We start from the raw sequence: 9,392 nt of genomic DNA on the forward strand, positions 1-9,392 counted from the left end.
CAGGAAGCAGTTGAGCTTAAAATAGTGATTATTTTCACGAAAGAATTAGATGTACTTCTGAGGTCTAAAGGGATCAAAGTGTATAAGAAGAAAGCAGAAATAGGATACTGAAACAAAAACAGAAATTTGCAGAAAATCTAAACAGATCAGGCAGCATCCGTGGAGAGAAATCAAAGTTAACGTTTCAGGTCCAGTGACCCTTCAATAAGGTACTGGGTTGGATGATCAGCCATAGAGTCTTAGAAACAGACCCTCCTGCCTAATTCATCTGCGCCAACCAGACATCCCAAACTGACCTGGTCATATTTGCCATCATTTGGCCTATATTCCTCGAAATCCTTTCTATTCATATATCCTTTTAAGTGTTGTAATTGTGCCACCTTCAACTCTTCCTCTGGCAGCTTGTTCCAGACATGCAACACCTTCTAAGGGTAAAAAATTACCCCTTAGATCCTTTGTAAATCTTTCCCCTCTCACCTTAAACCTACACCCTCTAGTTTTGGACTCCCCAACCTAGAGAAAAAAACCTCAGCTATTCACCATATCCATGTGCCTCATGATTTTATAAACCTTTATAAGGTCACCCCTCACTCTCTGAAGATCCAGGGAAAAAAAGCCCCAGCCTATTCAGCCTCTCCCTATAACTCAAGCCCTCCAGTCCTGGCAACATGCTGTCAATCTTTTCTCACCTTCTCAAGTTTATCAATATTCTTCCTATAGAATGGTGACCAGAATTGTATGCAGTATTTCAACAATGGTCTCACAAAAATCCTGTACAACCCCAACATGGCATCCAAACTCCTGTATTCAGTCTTATGACCTATGAAAGCAAGCATGCCAAACATCTTCTTCAGCACCCTGTTCACCTGCGACTCCACTTTCAAGGAAGTATGAACCCCAGGTCTCTTTGTTCTCAGGGCCCTACCATTAACTCTGTAAGTCCTGGCCTGGTTTGCCTTATCAAAATGCAAACCTCACATTTATCTAAATCAAATTGCATCTGCCACTTCTTGGGCCATTGGTCCATCTGATCAAGGTCCTGTTCTAGTCAGAGATAATCTTCTTCACTGTCCACTCCATCTTGATGTCATCTGCAAATTTCCTAACTGTACCTCCTATATTTATATCCAAATCATTTATGTACATGACAAAAGCAGTGGACCCAACATCGATTCCTACGGAATTTGGTATCCAATTGGCTAGCTCCCCCGGATCCCATATGTTCTAACCTTACTAACTAGGAGAAAGTGAGGACTGCAGATACTGGAGATCAGAGTCAAAACATGTGGTACTGGATGAAGAGCTAATGCTCAAAACTTTGACTCTCCTGCTCCTTGCCTGACAGGCTGTGCTTTTCCAGCACCACATGTTTTGAGCCTTACTAACCAGTCTACCATGTGGAAGCTTGTCAATTGCTTTGCTGAAGTCCACATAGACAACTACTTATGCTCTGTCTTCATCAATCTTAAAGTATTTGACATGACAATAGACACACCAGCTAATAAATATTTTCCAGTTTTTTTTGCACAAAGACTTGTGTCAGAAAATATTTTATTGGAAATATGGATTTGTCTTTGGGAACTCATGTTTTTGTTGCCTAGAGAAACCTGAATCATAAGAGTGAGGAATTATCAACTGCTACTAGAACAAAGATCGAACATTTTGGTTATATTTCAAACTTTCTTTGTTTTGTGAGTGGGAGTGAGATGTCGTGGCAGTGACAGAAAGAAACATGTGATGCACAAACTTTATGTCTTCACAGTACTGTTTTTGTTAATTAGCTCAGTTGACAAGAAAATTGTACCAACGGTGAGGGTTCAATTCCCACACCAGCTGCGGTACTTAATAAAAATCTGCCTCCTTACCTTAGCTCAGTCCTGCAGTGTGATGGCCCTCAACTTTGTATATAAATATAATATATATCCATTGTCTGTTTCTAATGGGGTGAAAGGCCTTCGTTTCTTTGTGGATAGTGTCCTACCACATCTAAAGTTTTAAAGCCATTGATATGCTTTTGCTTTTAGAAGTGGCAATGTCTTTTCATTTTTATGAAACCTAACTAGAAGTACTTGTTTGTGATTCTTACCACCAGATTTAAGAACAGCTTCTTCCCAACTGTTATCAGACTTATGAGCAGACCTCTCATGTAATACTATTGATCTTTCTCTGCACCTTCTCTGTAGCTGTAACACTATATTTTGCATTCTGTGCTAATACCCTGAGGTACGTACATAAGGTATGAGTTCATAGAATCCCTACAAGTGTAGGGATTCGGCCTATCAAGTTCACACTGACCCTCCAAAACAGCATCCCACCCAACACTGCACCGCCACCCCTCTCCCACCACACCACCCCCATAGCCCCACATTTCCCACTCACTTAACCTACATATCCCTGAACAAATGGGCAATTTAGCATGGTCAGTTTACCTAACCTGCATGTCTTTGGACTGTGGGAGGAAACCCGAGCACCCAGAGGAAACCCATGCAGTCACAGGGAGAAAGTGAAAACTCCACACAAACTTGGGTCACGGGTGCTGTGAGACAGCAGCACTAACCATTGAGCCACCATGCCGCCCACTGGTCTGGTTAGCACGCAATACAATATTTTTCATTGTATCTCGATACTTGTGACAATAATAAATTAAATGAATAAATGAAATCTTACCGTCTTTTAGCAAGCTTCTTGTCTGATCTGAAAGGAAAATTAAATTGGTTAATCTGGAAGGAGTCCACCATTTATTAAATTGCTTTCATTGGATAGTTTGGACATATAGCATTTTGGAATTTAATTTAATGGAATTTAATCCATTTGATTCTTCTTGTGAGTGCTGTCAGCTTACAAAATGTAACATGACCTTGGTCATCAGAGCAGAAGCAGATTTTGACTGTTTCTGTAAAAAGATATATATGTTTTAAATTGAATAGTACGTTATTTTTCTTTGTAGTCTCTCAAGCATTGGCACCAAACTTTGACTCTTGATCTCTTAATGTTTGGTTTTATGTTAGATTTTTTTGAATAGTTTTTTCTGTAGTAAGGCCAAGTATATGAGTTGTGCATGGGAGGGAGGTGAGGGGTAGAAGCATTGACATTAACTTTTTTGTATGATTTTAATAGCACTCATCTTATTTACTATTTGACATACAAGCCTCCCATCAACTCATTTGTTTTGTTGCATTATCTTCTATTTCTTATTGTTGGTATGAGACCAAATTGTTCAAAATGCAAAATTAATATGCATCCTGGACAAAACAAATATAAACCTTTTTGTATAAAGATGTATGGTTTAAAAATATAGTGTGAGATTTTCTGAGGTATGGTATTTGCACTTCTTTTTATGCAAATAAAAAGTCAGTATTTCATTGGGTGATAGAGATCCATTTCAATGAAAAAGGCCCTTCAGCCCAGCACAGCTGTGTCCTTCAAAAACAACTTCCTAACTATTCTACTCCCATTTTCTGGCACTTGGTCCATAGCCTTGTATGTATTGGCATCACATGTGCACATCTAAATGCCTCTTAAGATGTCTCCAAGGTGATAGAGAGTAGGACTCCTGAACTGGAGCTCGTCCCCTCCATCAATTTCTTTTCTTTATCACTCTCTCTTTTTGCATGCTGTGTTTTGGTTTTTCTTTTTACCTCCAACCTTATGGCAGCATTGGAAGGGGAGAACACCAGTGTGGACTTCTGGCCTCAGAATGAACTCGAACTCTTGGCCTCAAAGTAAACTTGAACTCCCGCCTCGGTGTGGACTCAAACCTCTGGCCACAGCGTGGACTCAAACTCTTGTCTCAGTGTAAACTTGAACTCCCAGCCGCAGCATGGAGTCGAACTCCTTATCCCAGCGTGGACTTGAACTCCCGGCCTCAGCTTGGACTCAAACCTCCTTCTGTAGCATGGACTCGAACTCCTGGCTTCAGTGTGGATTCGAACTCTCGATCTCAATGTGGACTTGAACTCTCGGTCTCAGACTGGACTCAATCTCTCGGTCTCAGTGTGGACTTGAACTCCCAGCCTCAGAGTGGACTTGAACTCCTGGCCTCAGGGTGGACTCAAACGTCTGGCCTCAGCGTGGACTCAAACTCCCAGCCTCAGAGTGGATTCGTACTCCCAGTCTCAAAGTGGACTTGAACCCCCAGCGTCAATGTGGACTCGAACTCTTGGCTTCAGCATGTACTTGCCACCGACACTCCCAGCCTCAAGGTACAGTCTGGGTTGGAAGGACTGTTATTCTGAATCTTATTTCTCTATTTTATTTCTTTAAGTTTCTAATGTTTTTATCCTGAGAATTTGTATTTAAGAATCTGTACCTAGGTACCTAAGGTGACAACTTGTAAACTTTTCACTCTACTCATGTGAGTACAGGTGACAATTTCGCTAAACTTCATGAGGACTTCATCTTTTACAGGCAGCGAGTTCCAGATTCTCACCAGCTTTAGGGTGAAGAAGGTTTCTGCACATCTCTGGTAAACTTTACACTTATACTCCCTAGTCATTGATCTCTTCATCAAGAGTAAAGTTGCTTCCTGTCTACTCCTTATAGTTTTTATTTTTTGGAATACTGTGTTCAGTTCAGGTCACCCAGTTATAGGAATGGTAGTATTAAGCTGGAGACAATTCAGAAGAGATTTACCAGGATGTTGCCGGGTATGGAAGGTTTGTGTTAAAAAGAAAGACTGGATAGGCTGTGACTTTTTTCACTGCAGCATAGGCGGTTGAGAGGTGACCTTATATAAGTTGATAAAATAATGAGGGTTATAGACAGAGTTACTGGTAGCTGTCTTTTCCTTAGGATGGGGGAATTTCAAGACTAGAAGGCATATATTTGAAGGGAAAAGGGGAGAGATTTGACAAAAGACATGAGGAGAAATTCTTTACACAGAGGCTGGTTCGTGTGTGGAATAAACTTCCTGAAGAAGTGGTGGATATGGGTACAATTACAGCGTTTAAAAGATATTTGAATAAGTACATAAATAGAAAAGGTTTGGCGGGGTTTGGGCCAGGAGCAGGCGAGTGGGACTAGTTTAGTTTGGGATGATGTTTGGCATGGACTGGTTGGACCAAAGGGTCTGTTTCCATGATGTATTGCTCTATGACTCTATGACTCTATGACTCTATGTGCCCTCTCAGTCTCCTCTGCTCTAAGGAAAATAACCCAAATCTATTTAATTTCTATTCTGACAGGAGATTTCAGTCAGGGCTCTTTCAGAAATACAGAACCAGACTTGCATTCTGCGACGTCCCTAATACAACAGTCGTGGAAAGCAAACCACACCCCCTTCCACTACCATACACAGAAATTTAAGGGTCTAGCATCACAGGCAACCACGTTGACATCTTCTGTCCAAGTGTAAGTATGTAAGCTAAGAGTGAGGTTCGGGTACTCATGAGTAGGATGCAATTTGTATGGAGGATATCGGATTCTGGATACTTTTGGAGGGTTTCAGGCATAGGGGAATTGCCTAACAGGATTTTCAATTTTCTGGTAAATTCCTTGGAGTCTGCTACAATGGCGGATTCCACTGGGACTCCATGCACAACTCTCATCTATACTTCTGAAATGATTATCTGGTCGTCTTCTTTATGTAAGTTGAAATAAGCTTATCACAAATAGATTAGCATAGTAGCTTTAAATGACATGATCCAAGATTTAGAAAAGTATATGGGTGGCATGGTGACTCAGTGGTTAACACGACTGCCTCACAGCACTAGGGACCTTGGTTCGATTCCACCCTTGGGCAATTGTCTGTATTGAGTTTGCATGTTTTCCCATGTGCTTAAGTTTCGTCCAGGTGCTCTGGTTTCCTCCCACAGCCCAAAGCTCTGCAGGGTAGGCAGATTGGCAATGCTAAATTGCCTGTAGTGTCTGGGAATGTGCAGGCTAGGTGGGTTAACCATGGGAAATGCAGGGTTACAGGGATAGGATAGGGAGGTAGGTCTGCTGGGATGCTCTTTGGAAGGTCAGTGTGGACTCATTGGGCTGAATGGCCTGCTTCTGCACTGTATGGATTCAATGAATTAAGGGGATTGGTGAAATCTAAATTGTAAGTGCAAGCAAAATTAGTTTCAAATTGCATATACCAATGTAATTCAAAATAGTAAAGTTTATCCATTCAATTTTGAACAAAATAATCATTGCATTGAAACTATTTTATCAATTCATACTAATCAATAAATATTTTGCTGGTCAAAGTGATGGATATCAATGCTGGAATTTGATACGCTTTTAAGCATTGACAAATAGCAAATATTATATGAAATTATTATCCATATGCCTGGGCGAAGATTAATTACAAAATGCCCTCTAATATGACTCTAAAATTATGAACTAATGCATTGCATCCAGACTAACTGTGCATTTTTAAATGCAGTAACACTTATATAGACTATGCAGAAATTTGTCCTTTACAGATTAATATATAGACTGATGCTTTCCATGAAGTCAGACCAAATTGTGTTGTAATTTAATTAAGCTCTATCATTTTCATAAGTTGCCTAGATACTGTTAAGACAAAGCATAGAGGTCAATGAGTAAAGTATGCAGATGGTTATATTACATGGCAGGAAGTTAAGTTTGGCTTCCATTAAAATTCTATCATCTGCAAATTAACATTTTGCTAATGAAATCACTATTATGCATGCCACTGATGCATGATATCCAACTACCCTTAATGACGATAGAATATGTATCTTGTCACCTACACAAATTACTAGGTATTGTGAAATGCTACAAAATATGCACGTACAAACATGAGGATGGTGTGTTGCCTTCCTGGTGCCAGGATCAAGGATATCACAGAGAGGACGCAGAATATTCTCAAAGGGGAGAGGGACAAGCAGGAGGTCGTTGCACACATTGGAACTAATGACATAGGAAGTGATAAGGACAAAATTCTGAGGAGAGAATGCAGGAAGATAGGTGGGAGTTTGAAAATGAAGTCCTCAAGGATAGTAATATCTGGATTATTCCCGGTGCCACTAGCTAGTGAGGGTAGGAATTGGAGAATAGAAAAGATTAATGCATGGATGCGGAGCTAGTGTAGGGGAGAAAGGTTCACATTTTTTTGGATCATTGGAATCTCTTCTGGGGTAAAAGTGACCTGCATATGAAGCTCGGATTGTAACAGAATTGGAAGAGGGCTCATATAGTGGCAGGGAGATTTGCTAGAGCTGTTCAGGAGGATTTAAACCAATAAGTTGGGAGGGGTTGAGACCAAGGGAGATAGTGAGGTAAACGATCAATCTGAAACTGGTACAGTTGGGAAAAGGAACAACTCAAACAGTCAGGGCAGGGAGGAATAAAGCACAGAGCAAAGTAAGACTCTATATTAAATTGCATTTATTTCAATGTAGGAGGCCCAACAGGTAAAGCAGATGAACTCAGGGCATTGTTGGGAACATAGGACTGGGATATCATAGCAATTACAGAGACATGACTCAGAAATGGACAGGACAGGCAGCTTAATGTTCCAAGGTACTTATGCTGTAAGAAGGATAGAAAGGGGGAAAGAGACGAGGGAGAGCGTATTTTTGATTATGGATAACATTACAGCTGTAGTTAAGGAAGATATTCCTGGAAATACTTCCAGAGAAGTTATTTGCGTGGAACTGAGAAATAAGCAAGGGATGATAACCTTATTGGGATTGTATTACAGACCCCGCAATAGCCAGCAGAAAATTGAGAAACGAATTTGTAAGGAGATGTCAGTTATCTTTAAGAATAATAGGGTGGTTATGCTAGAAGATTTTACTGCCTTAGTGTTAAGGGCTTGGATGGAGAGAAATTTGTTAAGGTGTGCAAGAAAATTTTCTATTTCGGTATGTGGATGAATAGACTAGAGAAGGTGCAAAAATTGACGTATTCTTGGGAAATAAGGCAGGACATGGACTGAGGTGTCAGTGATCATAATTCTATTAGTCTTAAAAATAGTGATGGCAAAGGATAGAATAGAACTAAAAGTAAAAGTTCTGAATTGGAGGAAGGCCAATTTTGATAATATTAGGCAAGAACTTTCAAAGGTGAACCCAGGGCATTGTTGGGAACATAGGACTGGGATATCATAGCAATTACAGAGACATGACTCAGAAATGGACAGGACAGACAGCTTAATGTTCCAAGGTACTTATGCTGTAAGAAGGATAGAAAGGGGGAATGAGACGAGGGAGAGCGTATTTTTGATTATGGATAACATTACAGCTGTAGTTAAGGAGGATATTCCTGTAAATACTTCCAGAGAAGTTATTTGCGTGGAACTGAGAAATAAGCAAGGGATGATAACCTTATTGGGATTGTATTACAGACCCCGCAATAGCCAGCAGAAAATTGAGAAACGAATTTGTCAGTTATCTTTAAGAATAATAGGGTGGTTATGCTAGAAGATTTTACTGCCGTTGTGTTAAGGGCTTGAATGGAGAGAAATTTGTTAAGGCGCGCAAGAAAATTTTCTATTTCGGTATGTGGATGAATGGACTAGAGAAGGTGCAAAACTTGACGTATTCTTGGGAAATAAGGCAGGACATGGACTGAGGTGTCAGTGATCATAATTCTATTAGTCTTAAAAATAGTGATGGCAAAGGATAGAATAGAACTAAAAGTAAAAGTTCTGAATTGGAGGAAGGCCAATTTTGATAGTATTAGGCAAGAACTTTCAAAGGTTGATTGGGGGCAAATGTTCTCAGGTAAAGGGACGGTTGGTAAATGGGAAGCCTTAAAAAATGAAATAGTGAGGGTCCAGAGATGGTATGTTCCTGTTAGGATGAAGGGCAAGACTGGTAAGTGTAGGGAATGCTGGATGACTAAGGAAATTGAGGCATTGGTCAAGAAAAAGAAGGAAGCATTGGTCAGATTTGGACAGCAGGGATTGAGTGAATCTCTAGAAGAGTATAAAGGCAGTAGGAGTATACTTAAGAGGGAAATCAGGAGGGCATAAAAGGGATGTGGGATAGCTTTGGCAAATTAGGAAAAGGAGAATCCAAAGGGATTCTACAAATGCATTAAGGACAAAAGGGTAACTAGAGGGATAATCGGGCCCCTTAAAGATCAGCAAGCCCGCCTATGTGTGAAACTGTAGGAGATGGGGCAGATATTAAATTAGTATCTTGCATCAGTGTTTAGAACATAGAACATTACAGCGCAGTACAGGCCATTCGGCTCTTGATGTTGCATTGACCTGTGAAACCAATCTGAAACCCATCACTAACCTGCATAATGACCACGCCGCATGCGTCTCTGCCCCCAGGCCGATCTCCGTCCCCGCCCCCACACCCAACCCGACCCCCACTCCCAGCTCCAGCCCCACACAGGTCCTAGCTCCCAGCCCTGCTGTGTTTTTACCATCCCTCCAGAACTACCCCTCTCTGAGGATGAAAGATCAGTCCTCAGCAGAGGCCTCA

At 40.8% G+C, this 9,392-nt stretch overlaps 1 long non-coding RNA gene across 4 annotated transcripts in view; it reads right to left on the reverse strand.

Moving 5' to 3' along the window:
* LOC122556701 overlaps window positions 1-9,392 on the reverse strand; it is a 170,922-nt gene that overhangs the window by 18,030 nt on the left and 143,500 nt on the right. For all 4 annotated transcript variants that reach the window (XR_006313620.1, XR_006313619.1, XR_006313618.1 and 1 more), the window contains one exon: window positions 2,668-2,694. This is a non-coding gene — a long non-coding RNA (uncharacterized LOC122556701). The remainder of the gene's footprint in view (window positions 1-2,667; window positions 2,695-9,392) is intronic.

The sequence above is a fragment of the Chiloscyllium plagiosum genome, chromosome 14 (assembly GCF_004010195.1).
Source record: "Chiloscyllium plagiosum isolate BGI_BamShark_2017 chromosome 14, ASM401019v2, whole genome shotgun sequence".
Lineage (NCBI taxonomy): Eukaryota > Metazoa > Chordata > Chondrichthyes > Orectolobiformes > Hemiscylliidae > Chiloscyllium > Chiloscyllium plagiosum.